Source organism: Triticum aestivum, chromosome 6A (assembly GCF_018294505.1).
Source record: "Triticum aestivum cultivar Chinese Spring chromosome 6A, IWGSC CS RefSeq v2.1, whole genome shotgun sequence".
NCBI classification, from domain to species: domain Eukaryota; kingdom Viridiplantae; phylum Streptophyta; class Magnoliopsida; order Poales; family Poaceae; genus Triticum; species Triticum aestivum.
The window spans coordinates 395,700,043-395,721,210 of NC_057809.1; positions in this window are offsets into that span (position 1 = coordinate 395,700,043).

Sequence of the window (21,168 nt, forward strand, 5' to 3'; positions counted from 1 at the left end):
GCATTGCAGAATTTCTCTTGTCGACGAACCAAGGTTCGGATGAATCCATAGATTCTGCAAGCCAAACAAACAACTATCATTCCTTCACAACTCTCAGGTTTTGTGTAAACTCCTATAAAATCGTCGGTTGATAAAGTCATAACTGCTTCCAGGGTTTTTCCTTCAGCAAGAGTGTGCTTGCTCCTTGGCAGGTCCTGGGGCCTGTGGGTTATGGCCCATCTCATCACTTGTAGTCCTTGAACTTATCATCGGGCAACTGATCATTATTCCAACTTCCAACTCCCTAGTATTCTAAAATCCATCCAATTGTACTATCTTCCTTCCTTCTATTGGCACCAAACTAGGACATGATTACTCAGACTCATCATGGAGTTTCCATTGATCCATATTTCCAACATCATACCTCCTTTATATCCAATAGTAATTTATCTCTTCATCCTCGTGGGATATCCCTCATACCGAGATAAAAACTTATACTTATGAAGCCCATGTTCCACTTCGTGGAACATCATTATCCTTTCCAGGGTCAAGCGTCCTTACAGGGGAATATTGGCCATCTCTGCATGGTACTTCTTCAATTGGGAAACATGAAACACATCATGAACTCCTGAGAGTCCTTCGGGTGACTCCAACTTGTTGGCCACTTCTCCCATACGCTCCAAAACTCGGTATGGTCCTAAAAATCTCGGGGCTAACTTTCCCTTAACTCCAATTCGTTTAACTCCTCGCAGAGGGGGCACACGAAGACATGCTCTGTCTCCAATTTCATAGACTACCTCCTTGCGTTTTTAGTCTACATAACTCTTCTGCCTGGACTAAGCTACCTTCAGTCTATCTCGAATCAACTTAACATTCTCTTCTGACTCCTTGATCACATTTGGTCCAAACAACTGACAGTCTCCAACTTCATCCCACATACTCTTGGGGTATCACACATATCGAGACAAAACTCGTATTCATTTTGTCCGAAATCCACTCAGTGGAGTATCCTTATCTTTTCCAGGGGTCAAGGGTTCTTACAGGGTACTACCACCCTTAAAATGCACAAATCTTCCATAGACCATATTTCTCATATCCTCAGAAATGGTCATAATCCTTCTTCATAGAGTAACAACTCATAAAATCCATATCAGTACCAACGATGCTAACTTTATTCACTCTCAATTGATTACAATCTCTCGCTTTCCCATCACATGTCTCAACTCAACACCTCAATATAAAAAGAAAATGTTCTCACTTCTACTACTCCATTTCTTTTGTTGCAAACTCAACTATCTAGCACAAGTTTCCTTCTCCTTGGGGCATTCTCTGGCAAAGTGCCCTGCTCCATTACAACTAAAACATATTACTTCTGACAAGTATCGAGGTTTCCTTTATGGGCAACTGTTGAGGTAGTGCCCTGACTCCTTGCACCTATAACATGTGATATGACTTAGGTCCCTCCTGGGCTCCAATCGGTTTCTCTTCCTGGACTTTTCCATTCCAATCAGGGCTTGTATTTCCTGTGGGTCATATTCTACTTCCTCTGTCGGGAATTCTACTAGATCCCCATTCAAACAATTTTGGGAGATGTGTCCTTCTCCACATGAATAGCAAGACTTAGTGTAGGGTTTACTCGGGTCTTCTTTAGGTGTGTCCTCCATCTCTTCCTTCATCACAGCTTCTTCTAAAATTTCCATGAGGGCTCCTTTCATTACTTCTTTCTTCTGCTGAATGGTTCGTTGTACCATGGGGTAAATGTGACACTAAGCAGGATAGTGGGTAGTCCCTTCACACAAGAAACAAGTAATCTGCCTAGTTGGGCATTCTTCAACTGGGTGACTTCCTTCACAATTAGGGCATTCATCCTTGTGTTCTTTATGGTTGTGTCCTATTTCTCCACAAATCTTGCATGCACAAGGTTTCTTCATATCCTTTCCATAAGGCTTCAACTTCTGGGACACAAGCCGAGACTTTGGCAGAGTCGATTTAAATTCTTTCCAAGTGGTTACTCCTTGCCATCCATTGATGGTTTGGTACATCCTCCACCAAGTAGTAGCACCTCTTTCAAAGGACTGAAGAGCATGCTGGGTCATATCCTTTCCGACTATAGGGTTATTCTTCATGTGATCCTCCATGTTCTGAATCCATTGGTCCGTCTCCAATTGACTCATCGGTCCAGAAAATATAAGCTCATGTTCATTCATCCTCTATTGGGTCCATGGGTTTGGGGTGAGAGAAGAGAGATAGAGAGGGATACACACAATACAAACAAAAGTTTTGAAAAGACAGATTTTATTTGTGGCTGTCGGGAAAAACATCAAACAAATTGCAGCTCACAAACGTCGCATCTAACGTCGGTATATAACAGGGGTTTGGTCTTCTAAAGGTCAATAAATCTTCAACGTCTCCAAACTCTTCAAGCCTTGTTCATGCCTCCAATGGCTTCTTTCCGATCATGCTTGTCTTTCTCAAGTTCTTTTGCCAGATCAACTCTGTTGACGTGAAGTCTCTCGTGACGTCCTTTAATATTTTGGAGTTGCATTCCAAACTTCTGGGTTTCAACATCCTTGGCATGAACCATGGTCCTACTGTCCTTCAGTTCCTGGTGAATCTTCGATATCTCGAGGTTTTGCTCCTCCAGCTTGGCTACATCAACTTCTTGGACCTAAGTTCTTCATGAAATGCTTCCTTGTCAAAATACTGCTTCCGATGGGTCCGTCTTAAAATTCCTGATGTAATTCTCCAGATCCAGGTGATACACCAGCTAAGGTTAAAACTGCATCCTTTGCTGATAGATGCTCCATCAGCCTTCTACCATCCAATCCTTCCGGAGAAATGCATGCTTAGCTCAGCTCAGTGACCATAGTATCAGTGGCGATGACATCACGGATAACCGTGTTCCTGCCCTTGTCATTGCCATGAGCTATCTTCCATAGTTGATATCTCCTGCCTTAGGGTTTTCTTGACAAAACTTTGAGGTTTTTAACTCTCCATGCTCGGTCTTTCTCCGATACACCTTGATCTCAGGTATTGACGGCTTCCTTAATCTGCCAAGTTCCATAAGGGGTGCCTTCCTAGGTCATACAAATCTGGAAAATTCTACACGGCCTTCAAATTCCCCTAGTCTTTGGAGTCTTCAACCGTTGTAGTTTCCATCATTATAATATACGGTAAATTCCTCTTCATTCCGATGTGGTCCTAGTGGTCCCATATATTGTACTTCTTGGAGTGGTTTCATCAGCCGAATCTTCGAGTGGTCAAAAAATGAAAAGGGGTATGGTCTCACTAATAGGGTATATTTGAATAAGCTCAGAAGAGAAGAGAGGTAAAAGATCCTTTTGCAAAGAAATTTTTAGAGAAAAATCTTTCCTATGGGCTTGCCAGTTTCTAGGGGTCACATCCTACAGTCAACATGTGCTCTGATACCTCTTGCAGCTTAAGTGTCATCCCTGGATCGGTATGCTGACACACACATTACTCGAGGATTTATAATAGAGGTAAATCACATGTAAAAGTAACGTAAATACTATTACCTCAATCCAAATAGCGGAAGTAACAACAAGGTTGTGGATTCCCATCAACACCAACGACAAAGTTGAGTGTAGAAATCATAACCCTAACGTATCACTTACTCGTCGTAAGATAATCCTGCAACATGAGACGTTGCAGCCACAAAGGGTCAGTACATTGAATGTACTGGCAAATTCACACCATAGAGAATGATGAACAATGGCTATCACGACATGCATATATGGCTGGTGGAAAAGCTCTATGGTTAAATGGTTTTTGCGAAAAGCCAATTTTTCCCTACTACAACGGAATAAATTTTATTTAACTATCATGGTGGTTGTTAAACATTGAGAGTGTAGACACCCTCTCAATCCCAATTAAGCATCATCATTAAAACCCAACAAGATTAATTAAAGTCACATGATGAGATTCACATGATAATTCAAGCACTAGATACTCAAGTCGTCCATAACCGGGGACACGGCTAATCATGATTAGTTTATACACTCTGCAAAGGTTTGCGCACTTTTCCCCACAGGACTCGCTCTCCTCCGTTGGGATTCTCGCACTACATGGTGTTTGAGAAACTGATGACCGAGACATAGTCTTTTGGAAGCGCTAGCACCTTACGATCGGGTAGACCGTTACACCTACTTTCCCCTACATTTGCTAGTCTACCACTGTAAGAGTTCGCACGACTTAGTCAACTATGCAAGAGCCCATAGTAGCTTGTGGCTGCACACGGAAGTTTCTAGTATGAATAATCTCATGATCCCTTTGAGCCTGGGTGGTGGTCCATAAAAAAACATGCAATCGCTGGAATACCCAGGTGCCTAAACAGGCAATCGATAGAGTACCCAGGTTCCTTAATCCACCCAGATGTGTGTTAAAGTTGCAACCTTAAGTAAAAAAATTAATTATCAAACTCACATCTGTCATGAAATACACTCAAACCCAATCCACGTCTACGAGCATAGCATAGCAATATAAGCATAACGTAGAAGTAACTCCCAGGGTTCAATAATAAACAGGTGAATAGGTACTACCTCATCTACTTCCCAAACCCACAATTTAATTCAGATCCTAACCATGCAATTGTTTGAGGATTGATCTAATGCAATAAAACTGGGTAGTAAGAGGTATGATCAAAGTGTGAACTTGCTTGCAAGGTTGATGAAGATGATTCACACTCATAACTCTTGATAGGTCTACTCGTCACACTCCGGTCAATCTATCGTAAGCAATCAATAGTAACCACACATAAGCAATCAGTCAAAAGATCAGAAATAACGAAGAAGACAATTTGGAAAACACCAAAACCAAACAAATAACTCTTGCAACATAAAACAATTTCTAATAGTACCAAAATTATATGAATTTGGCCTTTTCATAAAGTTTAGGTCAAGATCTTCGATTGGCAAAAAGAATCAACTCAAACGGAGTTACGAAACTCAAGTTATGATCAAACGAAGTTTAAATCTAAATCTGATCTAATTCAAATTTTAAAAATTTCAAAAACATGTTTGAGTTGGATTACTGGATAGAGGGGATCATAACGAAGAAGTGGGCATTGTTTTCGTTGGATTTGGACTAACGAGCAAAAAGTTGTGGTAGTTTGAAACCGAGGGACTAAGCTGGAAAAAAACAATCACAGATAGGTCCCTGGCCGAAATTAACAAGAAAAGGGAAAAATCTATTGAGTGAACGCCCGCTAAACAGATCTAATCTAATGAACGTGTTCGCTACAGAACCTAAACTAGCGAATGTCCACTAAATAAATCTACTAAAAAGGAAAACCGGCTAAATGAAAACCGAAGAAAACCTAAAGAGAAAAATAAACCGGATCTAGGGTTTTACTGGCCGGGCGGTTTTTTTGTCGAAAACCACGGTGGCCGTTAGCAAGTCCGGCGGCGGCGGCGAGGTTTGCCGCCGCGAGGCGCGGGCGGCGACTACGCGGCGAGGGAAAGCGACGCTGTGGTGGCGCGGGGCGGCACGTAGGTGAGCTGCGGCGGCGGCACCAACGAGAGGCGGCGGCGGTTTGCAGCGGCGACGGCTCGGCGAGATGCGCGGGCGGCGGGGACGGGATGCGCGGGCGGCGGCGACGCGATGTGCGAGGAGGAGAGAGGAAGCCGGGGTTCGCCTTTTAAAGGCCAGGGGCGACGGCTTCCTTAGGGAAAGGGGCGGCCGGCAGCGTGGCTCGCTCAGACTCCGGCGAGTCCGGGTGAAGCACGGGAGGAGGAAGGTGGCGGCGGGATCTTGGGCCTGGGCTGGCTCGGCGGGCCGGCCCAGTTGACGCATGGTTTTTTTAAACATTTTTCCAGACAAACCAAAAATAGTAAAAACAAAATAAATGAAAATATTATATAGGCATATAATATACCAAAATTTTTGCAGAAAAAGATTTTCTACAACATGGACATTTTTATAATGCCAAATATAATCCACAAAAACTTAAATAAAACAAAGAGTGATGCTGGTCTATTAAGATCCAATAAAAATCATTTTAGAAAAACCAAAATGAATTCAAATTTATCTATCTCTAATTTTTTGATGTAGGGAATCATGTTACCCTATTTTCCATGTATTTTATTTTTGGAGAAAAATAATTTGAATAGAACTCGAATAACTCCAAATTGAAAATAATTTCAAAAGGACTTTGAATTTAATTCTTTTAAAACTTCCAACTCAGATTTCATATATTTTGAAGAAGTCATATTATCTTCTCTCGTGAAAAACATCAAGTTGCATGAAGTTTATGAATTGGAAATATTTCCGAATGAAATTCAAATCTTTTCGAAACCCTTTTCATTTAAATAAATGGAAGAAGTCATGTCATCTTCTCTCTAGGGTTTTGTATTTGAAAAGCATTTGTATTCAAGGAGATCATAAAAGCAAAATGAAAGTTTGGGAAAGTCCTTTTATTCGCTCTCATTTAACTTTCAGAAAGTTTCGAATTTCACTCAATTTCACACAGTCAATCAAACAATCAATAAATCTATCTATTTATTATAACATTCCAAAATTTAGAATTTTGGGATGTTACAATGCCTTACTCGCCGCGATCTTCTTGGCCTCCTGGATCTCCTGGAGGGCACCCTAGGCTTCAACCCGGGCTGCTTCCGCGCTTTGGAGAGCCTTGGTGAGTTCGGTCTCTCGAGCCGAACCATCGCACTCCAAGGTCTCATACTTCTTCACAGCGTCTTGGAGCTCTTGCTGGACCTTGTTAAGCCTGGCCTTAAGCTTCTTACGAGCATCCTGCTCCTTGACAGCTTTCCCCTTGGCTTCGACCAGGGCCTTTTTAAGGGCCTTGACCTCGGACGTTGCTCCTACACATATCATGACATTACGGTCAGTATACATCATTTATTCTTTCCGAATATATAGCAAGTCATTACATACCTTGCTGCTCTTCCAGCTGCTTCCTCGCTCGGCCGAGCTCCTCCTCGGCCTACTCAAGTCTCTGCTTTAGTCCGGAGAGTTCGGCAGTGTGTGAGGTCGCGGCCAGTAACGACGCCTGCTTATTAACATAAGACACATTTAGTTAGTTTCCTGCGCAATTCAATTGATCCTTTGTCCGGCTTTTCTTTCCAAACACCGGACAGTGTCTCATGGGAAATTGTCTATATATAGGGATTTTCCCTTTGGCGTCGCTTACCTCAAAACATGTCAGCTGGACGCTACAGGCTTCGGTCAGTCCGCTCTTGACGGACTAAACCTTCTCAATCACCGTACCCATAAGGATACGGTGTTATTCAACAACGGAAGCGCCTCGTAGCGCTACCAGAAGATTATCCGGCGCCTTTGGATGGACAGAGGTCACCGGCGGGACAGGCACGCCCCCCTCTCTGGAAGGAGGCTGCATGTCAGATTCCGGAGCCGCATGGGTCTCCGGATCCATGTTCGGATGAGGGCCCCCATCGTCAGTCTCTAAGGGGGTCTTTTCCCCCATGTGTCTGGTGGCCAAGGTTTCGCCCTCTGGCGCTGCCATGACGGCCTCCTGAACCTCTCCCTGGCCCAGGAAGGTCCTTTGGGATGGCACCTCATCCTCTCCCTTGGCCTTGGGAGAGTAAGCGGCCAGCGATGACTCGCTAGCCATTGCTTTTGAATCCAACGAGCCTCTTGATGAGGATCGCTGGGAGCTATCGTGGGCCGGACTGCAATAACATGATTAGCCATATAAAATACCATAAGGTGGAGAGGCCGGATAAATGGACGTGTGCGGGTTCTTAGTACTCATGATGCGGCTAGGGGCTTGTTCCGGGGGCGTCGCTCTGGACTGTTGTCGACGTCCCACGCGGAGTTGTCCGCGAGAGGGCCTTTCCCCTTCTTGGGCGCACGCGCCTCCAGATTTGTGGAGGCCTCCCTCTTCTTCCTGCCCCATCAGGGGGAGACTCGTTCTCCTCCTCCTCCTCCTCCTCGTCGTCTTCGGCGGCGGAGGAGCGGGTCTTGTCTTCGGACATCACGTCCGAAGTGCCCTTGCGGTGGGGACCACTGCGGACCCCCTTGGCCTTCTTCTTAGCCTTGTTCTCTGGTGCCGTATAGAGCGCCAGTACCAGCATCTTCGCCAGGCGTGGGATGACTGGTTCCTCGGGTAGCAGGGCCGGACACCGAATCCACTCCGCTCTCTCCGTCCATACCTGAAACAATAAAAGTTTAGATATCCTCCTTGAAGCAAGCAAGTAGAGGATGCGTTAAAGGCTTACCTAGTTGGCGGGGTGGGTAATGTCGTGCCCACGGTCTGAATCGATGGCTGGCGGCGTCTCGCTGCCATTGAAGAGCAACTTCTAGGCATCTTCGTGAGTGGTTCCAAAGAGCCTTTCCGGAGCTTGGTGCTTCTTCGGATTGAATTCCCATAAAGGGCGGCTTCTGCTTTGGCATGGGAGAATCACTAGGATCACCTGGATTACGTCAACGAGCTTAATGTTTTTATCCACCATGCTTTGAACGTGTGTTTTCAGCGCTATCAGCTCATCTGACGAAGACCAATTTGGGCCCTTCTCAATCTAGGAAGTGAGCCGCATCAGAGCTCTGGAGTTGAATTCGGCAGTAGCGGCCCAGGTGGCGCTGCAGGGTTTGTGATGTAGAACCACAGTTTCTGACACTCCTTGACAATCTCCACGGAAGTACCTTTTGGCCAGGTGGCATTGGGCATCTTGCTCACCATGGTGCCTCCGCACTCCACGTGCTAGCCATCCACCACCTTCGACAACACGTTAAAGACCTTGAGCCACAGTCCGAAGTGGGGTTGGATACTTGGAAAGCCTCGCACACGACAATGAATGCCGAGATGTTGAGGAAAGAGTTCGGGGCTAGATCATGGAAGTCTAGCCCATAATAGAACATCAGCCCGCGGATGAAAGGGTGTAGTGGAAAACCTAGACCCAGACGAAATGAGGGAGGAAAACCACCCTCTCATTGGGCTTCGGTGTAGGTACGACTTGCCCCTTGGTCGGAAGACGATGGGCGATTTCCTTCGCCAGATACCCGGCCGCCCAAAGCTCAGTGATGTCCTTCTCCTTGACGGAGGAGGCCATCCACTTGCCTTGACCTCCAGATCCAGACATGGTTGAGTGCTTGCTCGAGCTGGGAAAGATGAGAACTTGGGCGCTGGAGCTCAAGGATGAAGGGCAGAGGAAGAAGGCGTGGGAGAAGAAAGGGAGTCCTTATCCCCTGATAAAGACAGTAAAAAATCAAACGCCTCTCCACTCACCTTAAAACTGGCCTATTCCCAAGTGTTGTATAAACGACATGGTTGGATTACCCACGCCCGTATTGATGAGAATCCCGCAATAAGGGGGACACAATCTCTACTTTGACAAGACATGCCAATGGAAACCGCATCTTGAAACGCAGAACGGCCGACAAAAATGGTTCCATATAATGACCGGACAGACGTGATGTCATCTTGCAAAAAGTTGTCAGCAGATGGGATTCGTGAAATATTATACTCTCCACGGCTGTGTGTGTGGTACTTTTGTTGCAGATCCGGACACGTTAGATTCATCCAAAGACTATCTTGGAGTATTCGGGAAGGGGAACCCGCCTTGCAATGCCGAAGACAATATGCGCACCGGCCACCTCGTCATTGAAGCCTGGTTCAGGGGCTACTGAGGGAGTCATGGACTAAGGGGTCTGTCCGTGTCAAAACCGGTGGATCTCGGGTAGGGGGTCCCGAACTGTGCGTCTAAGGCGGATGGTAACAGGAGGCAGGGGACACGATGTTTTACCCAGGTTCGGTCCCTCTTGATGGAGGTAAAACCCTACGTCCTTCTTGATTTATTCTTGATGATATGGGTATTACAGGAGTTGATCTACCATGAGATCGGAGAGGCCAAACCCTAGAAGCTAGCCTATGGTATGATTGTTGTTGTCCTACGGACTAAACCCTCCGGTTTATATAGACACCGGAGATGGTTAGGGTTACACAAGGTCGGTTACAAAGGAGGAAATATCCATATCCGTATTGCCTAGCTTGCCTTCCACGCCACGTAGAGTCCCATCCGGACACGAGACGAAGTCTTCAATTTAGTATCTTCATAGTCCAATAGTCCGGCCAAAGGATAGACTCCGGCTGTCCGGAGACCCCCTAATCCCGGACTCCCTTAGTAGCCCCTGAACTAGGCTTCAATGACGATGAGTCCGGCGCGCAGTATTGTCTTCGGCATTGCAAGGCGGGTTCCTCCTCCGAATACATCACGGAAGAATTTGAATACAAGGATAGTGTCCGACCCTGCAAAATAATTTCCACATACCACCATAGAGAGAATAATATTTCCACAAATCTAATCTGCCGACACATTTTGGCAACATAACATTATGCCATAGCCCGGTGATTATTCAAACCATTTCCTTTGACTAGCCCTACTCATAACGCGAGGCAGTTTCTTGACATGTCTTGTCAAAGCAGAGATCGTGTTCCCCTTATTACGGGATTTTCATCAATACGGGCGTGGGTAACCTAACCGCGCAATCGATTATGATGCTTGGGGGGTAAGCGAGTTTTACTAGGCTAGTGGGGGCGCATAGTTTTGGCCGCCCTTATAAAGGGATAATGTTTAACCTTTCTCTACCCACGCCTTCTTCCTCCTTGCCCATACATTCTTGCACACTCGAGCCCTAACGCCCAAGTCCACATCTTTTTCCTCAACCTCCTCCAAACATGTCTGGAGCGGGAGGTAAGTGGATGGCTTCTTTCATTATGGAGGAACACATCAAAAAGCTGCGTGGAGCCGGATACTTAGCCGCGAATATCGCGCATCGGCTGCCCACTGCGGGGCAGATCGTCCCTACCCTAGAACCCCATGAGAGGGTAGTTTTCCTCCACCACTTCCTTCGCGGACTGGGGTTTCCCCTTCATCCATTCGTCCGTGGTCTCATGTTCTACTACGGGCTGGACTTCCATGATCTGGCCCCGAACTTCATCCTCAAAATTTCGGCGTTCATCGTCGTCTGTGAGGCTTTCCTCCACATCCGCCCCCACTTCGGCCTATGGCTAATGACCTTCCATATCAAGCTGAAGGTGGTGGGCGACCAACAAGAAGAATGCGGCGGAGCCATGGTGGGCAAGATGCCCAACATTATATGGCTTGAAGGCTCCTTCGTGGAGACCATAAAGGGGTGGCAATCGGCGAGGTTCTACATCACCAAGCCGCGCGACACCAAATGGGTGGCTGCCCCCAAGTTTCGATCCGGATTCCCTACACATCTAACTTCCTGGAAAGAGAAGGGCTTGTCGTGGGGTTCATCGGTGGAGCTGGACGGACTCCAGAAATGTATCCTGAACATGACAAGCAAGAAGCTCAAGCTCATCCGTCGGATCCTCCCGTGCCAACAACGGGAGTTCAACTTGTGGGAGTTCGACCCGGCCCAGCACTAGACTCTGAGCGAGCTCTTTGACATGATGCACAAGGATGTTTGGAAGGTGCTGTTCAAGGGCGCCGAGGTCCCTCTCTCTCTCACTGAGGACCGCGGGCTAAGCGCGAAGCACCGAGCGCATTCGGTGAGTTCTATACATCCGGTAGGATATTTATTTCCCCTAGCTTAACCATGTGCGGGGTCTGATCTCCATGCCTTTGACAGGACTAGGTGGAGACGTCGGGGCAGATTAACTGTCCGGCCCCTCTACCCGAAGACACTGCGGATGCTCTCCTGACTGAGATGCTGACTCCGGCTCCTTACAAGGTGCCGGAGAAGACCAAGAAGGCCAAGGGAAACCGAAAGAGCTCCCGGCGCCAGGTGTTATCGGACTCATCGTCCGATAACTCCGCGACGCACTCCTCCCCCGAAGACGAGGAGGAAGATGAAGATGTTCCCCCTCCAGTCGGGGGAGACAAGAAAAGGAAGGCTGCCCCTACTGGGGGGGCGAAGGGTCCAAGAAGGGAAGGACTCTCCTTCCGAACTACTCCACCACCGCCGCCGAAGGTGAAGACGAGTGGCTGCTCAGGGCTAAGCCCCTGGCGAAGTCGTAAGTATTCGGATACCAGAGTAACTCATAGCATTCCTTTGTCGCACTTCTTCTCCTAACGCCGAATTATGATTGTGCAGACCACCCCGAACCCGTATCGACGTATCCTCGTCGGACGGCTCCCTAGGCTCGTCGGATATGGATAGCGATCCACTTCCGACCGCCACCTCCCCTTGCCCTAAGGACAACGCCGAGGTGTTGTCTCAAGATGCGCTGGGTCGAGGGGAGACAGTCCTGGAGGTGCCTCAAAGCGACCTTCTGGACTCCGGGAGCAGGGGGAGCAAAGCCCCCGAGGGCTCCGAGTTCGGCCCTCAGACGAACACCGCGCCGGAACCTCCAGTGGTTCTGGACTCGGGCTGGCGGCCTCCTTCCAACAGGGGCAAGACACCTGTGCTGGTAACCTCTGCCCATCCAGAGGCACCCGACAATCTGCTGGGAGCGCTTCGCAGCGCTTCCGTTGACGAAGAGCACCACACTATTATGAGTGCGGTGGTCTAGAAGGTTCAGTCCGCCAAGAGCGGACTGACTGAAGCCTGTGCCAGCCTTCTAACAGGCTTTGATGTAATTTTTTGAAATATAGGAGAAATATTACCGCATAGGCAGTAGCCCATGATGCTCTGTTCGGTGTTCACAAAGAAAAGCCAAACAGAGGATCAAACAATATCGCAGGAGTCTAATATAAGTATGTCTATATGCATATGCAGGCTTCACTGCTGGCCTCTGCCGCACTGACTGCGGTGGTCGCCGCACTGAAGCAGGACCTTAAAGGGTCCAAGGACGAGCTCGGCCTTGCCAAGAGGCAGCTCGAGGAGAACAAAGGTAAGTAATACCTAGTCTATGGATATGTATAAAGAGAATGCGATTGCAAAATGACAGGATCATCGTAAATTTGCCAGGGGCCACGACCGAGGTGGTGACCCTGAAGCAAGCGCTATCCGAGGCCGAAAACAAAGCGGCCAAGGAGCGCACCGAGTGGGAAAGGCATGAGGCACGGGTGGGCGAGGTGCAGCAAGAGCTCCACGCTCTCATGATGAAGCACGAGGCGTTGGAGCTTGACTTGAAGACGCGAGAGTCCGAGCTTGCCGTGGCCCTTGAGAGCGCAAAGAATGCCAAGGCCGATGCCCAAAACGCCCTCCAGGAGATTGATGCGATGAAGAAGATAGCGGTGGGTAAGGCATTTTATATGCGAAGCAAGCATGTGAAAGTAAATTACCTGTTACTTACCCGAATCCGGAGCTCTCCAGGAGCATTCGCAGATTTGCCCCTCAGCGTGTTGGATGCCACATAGTTTTACCAGACCGAGGAGGGAAGCTCAATGGAGAAGCTATTCTGGTCTCAATATACTAGGACCGAACACCCGATGCCTCTGAGCGACCAGCTGAAGCAGCTGGTCGAGCTGCACAAGGCGGCCGAACAGGCCATGAAGGGCTTTATAGTCTAGATGTGGCCTAGAGACGCCCTTCCCAACAGGTACTTTGGCCTGGTGAGGCGGCTTGTGGATGCTTGCCCATGGCTGGAAGTCATCAAGTGGTCCGTCTGCATCAAAGGTGCACGCCGGGCTATCGCCCGTGTGAAGGTGTAATGGGCCAAGCTGGACGCCATGAAGCTGATTAAGAAAGGGCCGCCGGAGGGCAAGGAGCATCGCCACCCCGAGATGTACTATGAGGGTGTCCTGAAGGGTGCTCGTCTCGTAGCGGACGAGTGTACGGAAGATATAATATTCGAGTAAATTCGCTCGTGTAATCCCATATTTATGAAAACTTGTTCATATACACTATGCAACGCTTGTTTGAATTTAAAATATTACCTTCTGTTCGGCTGTTTATCAAATCTGAGGGATGGCTAGTTGTCGCCTTCTGCCCCCACGCCATGAGTGCTGGGGTGTTCGGGATAAACCTTAGCACTCTTGTTCCCATTGTTGGGTTCTTCGAGGGAGGTGCTCAGAACAACGAACAAGGCAATCAGACTATAATGCGTTATCACTCTCGCTTAGCCATAGAATTCTATAATTTTAAATTTCGGCGAAGCCCCTAGTATTCGGAAGGCCGAATTCGGGGCGCGATACACGCCTTAAGCCGGACAGGGCCGACTCCTCGCTCTAAGCGGCATAAGCTTTTAGGGACTCGAAACCTCTCGAACAGCGACCAGTCTCTCGCCTTATCATGACAGTCAGTTTTAGATTTCTCTACTAAGGTGCTTAGCCCAGCAGAACCGAGGCACAATCGCAGTAGTTCTCCCAGTGCTACTTTAGCCGATATAGCGGAACGTAAGGTACCAAAACATGGGAGCCGGGCAAACCCAACTATTGACCCAAGACATGATTCGGAGCTGATGCATATAATGCTATAAGTTCGGGGTGCCGCACTGTCGAAAGTGTTCGAACTTCTCACGCCGTATTGTGGGGTATGCTTAAGCCCCTAGCGTATTGGCCGTACCAGAGTGTACGGGTGCTGGATGTCACGAATGAACACACACACATACATATATATATATATATATATATATATATATATATATAAAGAAGAATGCAATAAAAGCCTTAATGCAATGCATTGTTTATTAAAAAACGTGCGTTAGAGCAGAATGATACAGGTAGTGCGATAAGCAAAAAGTAGGACTATGTCCCCTCCAAGGGCAAGCTAAGGAATAATATTAAAGCAAGTATTTCACTCGTTATCGTAATCCACCTGGGAGTTCCGTGGTGTGATGTAGCTTTCTGCCTCCTTGGTTGCTGCATCATGTGTTCGGCAATCATGCTGTCGGACAGGGTTTCCAGAGATTAATGTCCTGAAAAAGAGAAAAATAACATAGCGGGAAGCCCCTAGTGCGATTTAAGCCGCGTCTTGGGGCGTGCCGTAGTCGTGCCCCCCTTCCCCACCTGTGCCAATGGTATTTTTAATGCGTAATTATGTACGCGTGGCACGGGTTTCGTCGTTTGGCTGGGACCGGGGTGGGGGCCGCATTGCTATGCGAGCTCGGAACGTGCCAGGCGGTCCTGTTGCCGATTACTCCGGGCACGCTTGAAGGTGTCCGGGTCCTTAAACTCCGAACTAGTGGATTGCCTTAAGAGGCTGCTTTGCGCTTCCGCTACGAGGGCCGCAGTGTGCTCCTCCATTCGGAGAGAGCGCTCTGTGTTTCCATTGACTGTAATGACCCCCCAAGGTCCTGGCATCTTGAGCTTGAGGTATGCATAATGCGGTACCACATTGAATTTCACAAATGCGGTTCGCCCAAGCAGTGCATGATAGCCACTGCGGAACGGGACTATATCGAAGATTAACTCTTTGCTTCGGAAGTTATCCGGGGATCCAAAGTCCACTTCCAGTGTGACTGAGCCTTTGCAGTGGGCCTCTACACCTGGTATGACGCCTTTAAAGGTCGTTTTTGTGGGTTTGATCCTTGAGGGGTCTATACCCATTTTGCGCACTGTGTCCTGATAAAGCAGGTTCAGGCTGCTGCCGCCATCCATAAGGACTCGAGTGAGGTAAAATCCGTCAATGATTGGGTCTAGGACCAGTGCGGTGAAAGTGCGTTATATTGACTAGAGGGGGGGTGAATAGGCGATTTTTATGAAATTCTTCACTGAGGAATTTGCCGGTGAGGAAATTCCTTAGCGAAGAACTACTAGCAGCGGAATAAGTACTCAAAAGTAAACATAACAGAATACAAGCATAGTCATCATGATGAAATGAAGACAGGCACAGAGTACAGGAGGCGTAATAACCGGATAAGACAGGATGAAGACAAACAGACTGAAGAAATTGAACTGAGGAAATTGAGAAAGTCTTCAGTCAAACTCTTCAAACACAGATATGAACCAACACACAACACAGTTATGAGGAAATGAAAGAGTTGAGGGAATAGCACCAGTAAGCTTGGTGAAGACAATGATTTGGTAGATCAGTTCCAACTGCTGTCTTAGTTGTACGTTTGGTTGGAGCGGCTGAGTATTTAAACTCGAGGACACACAGTCCCGAACACCCAGTCCTGAACACGCAGCTCAGGACACCCAGTCCTCACCGTATTCTACTTGAACTAAGGTCACGCAGACCTCGTCCAATCACTCGTGGTAAGTCTTCAGGCGACTTCCAAACCTTCACAAACTTGGTCACTCGGCGATCCACAATTCCTCTTGGATGCTCTAGACCATGACGCCTAACCGTCTGGAAGAAGCACAGTCTTCAAAGGTAACAAGCATCGGATCCACGCAGGATCAATGTCTTCAGTGATGCTCAATCACTTGGGGTTTGTAAGTGTTTGGGTTTTGGGTTTTGGGTTTTTCCTCACTTGATGATTTTCGCTCAAAGTCCTCAGAGGATGGTTTGCTCTCAAATGACAAGTGTCAGTTTCTCTCGGAGCAGCCAACTAGCTAGTGGTTGTAGGGGGCGGCTATTTATAGCCAAGGGAGCAGCCCGACATGATAAGACATAAATGCCCTTCAATGATATGACCGTTAGGTGGATAGATATTTTGGGACAGCTGGCGCATAGCACAGCAACAGTCGGAATTTTGAGTAGTAAAATCCTCAGGGCTATCATGTTCCTCACTGTGTAGGCAATCTGCACTGGAAAATTCCTAACTCCTCAGTCAGGACAAATTCCTCAGAGACAAGAAGAAGTTCATCTCTATCACTGAAGAAATTGACTGAACTCTATGAGATTTCCAATGGCTTCACTCGAAGGGATTGGTAGGTGTAGGATTTTGAGTTGGGCATCACATGGAAATTTTTCCTTAGTATTTCCTCGACCCCCTTTAACAGTACGGTGTTTCCTATGACTCAAGAAAGAGAAAAACAAAACTATGAAAACAGAAGTCTTCAAGCTTCATATTCCTCGCATGAATATCAAGTCTTCACGGACACACCAATTTCTTCACTTTCAAAGTCTTCATGAAAGTCTTCAGAAATACCAAAATCTTCAGTTGAAGATATTCATTTTTAGGGGTCGACTTTTCCTGTAAATATCAAACTCCTCATAGACTTATAGACCTGTGTACACTCACAAACGCATTAGTCCCTTAACCTATAAGTCTTCAATACACCAAAATCACTAAGGGGCACTAGATGCACTTACAATCTCCCCCTTTTTGGTGATTGATGACAATATAGGTTAAGTTTTTCAACGGGGATAAACATATGAAGTGTAACTACTGATATTGAGGAATTTGATTGCAAGATATAGAAGAACTCCCCCTGAAGATGTGCATAGTGAGGAATTTGCCTTTGAAGCAATGCACACTTGAAGAGTTAAATCATGGAGATCTCCCCCTATATCTTGTAATTCATACAAGCATTTAACATATAATATGAAGAATTTGAAATGCATGATGAAATATGGTGCCTGATGAAATTCACCATGCGTGCAATAATATTAACGAGGAATAAGCATGCAGAATAGTACATCAAAAGTATCAGAGCACCATCGGGTTTAAGATTACAACTCGATCCAATAAAGTTTCAGAAGAACAAGAGTTGTAACTTAGCAAAAAACGCCCATTTAGTAGACCCGCTTGAAGACTAACTCATATTTCTCCCCCTTTGTTATCGAATGACCAACAGGATCGAAAATGAGGACTAACGCCCCTGAAGATAATCATGTTGATGAAGGAGCGCTAGCGTTGTTGGGGTCGTTTGTTGATGTAGGGCCTGCCGCAGTGTCGTCCAAATCTTCATGTTCATCAGTGTCGCGGGATGAATAATATGAGATGGCCACTAGAGAAGGAACCTGGACCTTCTTGAATTTCTTCGGTGGAGGTGCAGACCAGTCAAAATTTTCTTTGGGACCCATGTTCTTCAGATCTTCTTCGCCATACAGATGTGACAGGATTGCCCAGGTGCGACCGAAGACTTGATGGAGGTAGTAGTGGTTTTTCTTCACTTCATTGTGTGTGGCAGTCATGTTGTGAAGAAGCGAACCAATCTAATGCTTAACCCATTTGTGATTTCGATCCACCTTCTGGTGAAGACTAAGCAGAAGTTCACGGTCAGTCATCACACACGGAGCAGTGGCTTGAGGAGTGGACTTAGGTGCATTGGCAGAGTCATCATTGGTGGAAAAAGATGCAGCTTTGTGAAACTGACCATCGAAAGGACGAATGCCTTCATCTATTACAGCTAGTGCTTTGCCCTTTCCATCAACTGAGGAATATGTCTGCTTCAGGACTTCAATTGGGGGCAAGTAGCTGAGGTGATTCTGGAAATCAGCTTTGTAGTTGAGTGAAGACCTTGTTCCGAGGAATCTCATAATCCAAGGTGCATAAGGCTTCAGCTCAAACGGTGACAGTGCAACATTTGCCATAGTCCTCATGAAGAAATCGTGATAATTGACAGGAATGCCATGAACGATGTTGAATACCAGATTCTTCATGATGCCAACAATTTACTCATCAGATGAGTCGTGGCCTTTGATGGGACTGATTGTCATCGTAAGAATATGATAGACAGTTCTGGGCACGTACAACAATTCCTTCACGAGGAATTTGGTTCTTGGTGCTTGGCCTGGCTTCAAAGGTTTCATCAGCACCTGCATGTAATGATGTGTGAGCTTAGGTTCACTGTAGATGCAGTGAGCTTCTTCAAGGGGAGGACTGAGTGGTAGAGCACGAAGCAATTCAAAGGCTGGTGCAGTGTAGTGAGTGTTTTCAGACATCTAGTCTAGCACCCATGAATTCACATCTTCAGCATCTTTGGTGATGTGCAGCGTTGCATAGAATTGAAGAATCAGTTCTTCATTCCAATTGCAGATGTCAGAGCAAAAGTTTAGCAGGCCAGCGTCGTGAAGAACACTGAGGACTGGTGCGAAGCATGGCAGAGATTCCATATCCACATGAGGAATATGCTCATGGTAGAAGATTTTCTCCTTGTTGAACAGCAATGAGGAATAGAAATTTGCTTGACTGGCAGTCTAGAAACGCCTCTTCCTAATGCGAGCAGAGTCATATGGGTTGTAATCTTCGAAGAATACGTGCTCGCCGAAGAAATCATCAGCCTTGAACTTTTGCTTGCGTGAGAAAGGATCCTTTGGCTTCGGCGGAGGAGTGTCAGTGAGTTGCATCACGACCTCAGCAATCTCAATCACAGGTTCTTCAGGCTGAGGAATTTCTGTTTCCTCCTCAGTGGCAGTCTGCGTCGTTGGTTGTTCAGCAGCAGCAGTTTCTTCAGTTCTAGTGGCTGGAATTTCCTCATGGACAGATGCAGTGGGATGAGTTTCTTCAGAGCCTGTGTGAACAGTTTGTGTGGGGGACTGAGGAATTTGCTGTAGAGGGGTGAACATTGGAGAGTTTGGATGCTGACTTTCCTAGAATTCATCACTGATTACGGGTGTGGAGCAGCCAATGTCCACATCTTCATCTTCCATTTCTTCAACGCCAGCCTCTTCAGCTGTGAACTGAGGCATAGGCGAGGAGATGATAGGTGTTGAAGGGATCGCATCCACTTCAATTTCTTCATCCAACGGTTCAGACGAAGCAGCAGAAGGAGTTTCTTCATCAGATCCGCTGGGGATCACATATTCTCCTTCAAAAGGAACAAGGTCCTTTGATGGTCTGGTTGACATGGGAACAGCATCAATCGGATTTGCAAGTGAACTTGTCATAGGCTTCATTTTCTTCGGAGCTGAAGAATCTGAAGCAGTTGATGCTTTCCTTTTCTTCATTGCAGCACGCTCTGCAGCCTTGGTCTTCTTCACATCTGATGCAGATGGAAGGATCGGAGTTGAAGTTGGTGTAGGAGCAGCTGAGGAATCTGGTTGATTTTCTTTAGGCACAACTGATGTAGTTGCCCTGACTTCTTCAGTTTCTTCAGGCACACCACTAGTGGGTGCCCTGGCAATTTCTTCAGCGGCTAGAATCCAGTCATCAGCCCTGGAACTCACATTATCTTCAGCAGCCTGATTGTCATTAGCGGTGCTGGCATTTTCTTTAGTAGGCTGAGCAGATGCTTAGCCTGAGGAGTTTCCTGTTGCATCGGGGCTACAACATTGGAAGTGAAGTTATCCGCAAGTTTCACAAAACGAACCTTGGCTCCAAGCCAATCAGCGCGATATGCGTCAAAGTCATCACTGAGTTTCTTAATCTTAGTCTGAATAGTGACAAGTTCTTCAGTTGCCATAGAGACAATGTTTTTCTTCAGTGTCGGTGTACAAAAAGAGGGGTACACTTTTTGTACCCCTATAACTGTGCACGGGCAGTCTGAGCCACGGGCACCACCACACCAAGCAAGGCAAGGGAGGTGAGCCAGGGTAAGACCGAAGCTCAAGAGAACTACAACGCCAGGGCCAAGACCACGAAGAGCAAAGGGGACAAAGCGGACTCCCCCGGCAAGATCCTTGCCGGGAGACAATTCTAGCAGCCGCGGCAAGACCCTTGCCACGGCGACTCGTCCCGCGCCTACGGAGCAAATCACCCTTGAGTCCACTGCCCCCAAAGGGCAAGGATTCGGGAGACATCCCCGTGACGGCATGCAGATCTTTGTAAAGACATTCAAGATCAGATACGCACTAAGGAGACGACAACCCTTGGCGGGATCCCAGCCGAGGAAGACCACAAGGGCCCCGGCAAGCGCCTTGCCGGGGATGACAGCAGGCGCCTCGGCAAGACCCTTGTCGGGGCCCCGGCAAGGCCCTTCCCGTGGACACCTGCGGGGCCACCATCAGGCCCACACCGACTAAACCTCCACCACCGCATGCATGCAGCTGCCGACCCAACCAGCTGGGCAGGCACCTGTGTGGCGGCATGCAGATCTTCGTGAAGACCCACCACTACGCCACCTCAGCTGCCTGCCTACCTACATGGCATCTCAGGCATCACTGGCCAGGGCGCGTGTCGACACAAGAAGGAGCAGCGACGGACGAGACAGATCTCTCCCCCGTCCCCGATAAAGCAAGGACACCTAAGCAAGACGCATTAAATGTGCCTTGTCATGTAATGCGAGGGATAACCTCGCATCACTGTACCCTTTCCACCTCATGTGTGCCACTGTGGCAACCCCTTTTTTCTATAAAAGGAGGCCCGAGGCGACCAGGAGAAGGATTCAGCTTTTTGGAGCTCCTCACGCGCCATAGCTAGCTCAAGAACATAGATATATAATCCACCAAAGCAGGAGTAGGGTTTTACGCATCCTCGCGGCCCGAACCTGGATAAACAAACCATGTGCTACCTGTTAGATCCGCTCTTCTCACGACCCCGCGCCCCGCTAACCACAGTAGGGATTCTTG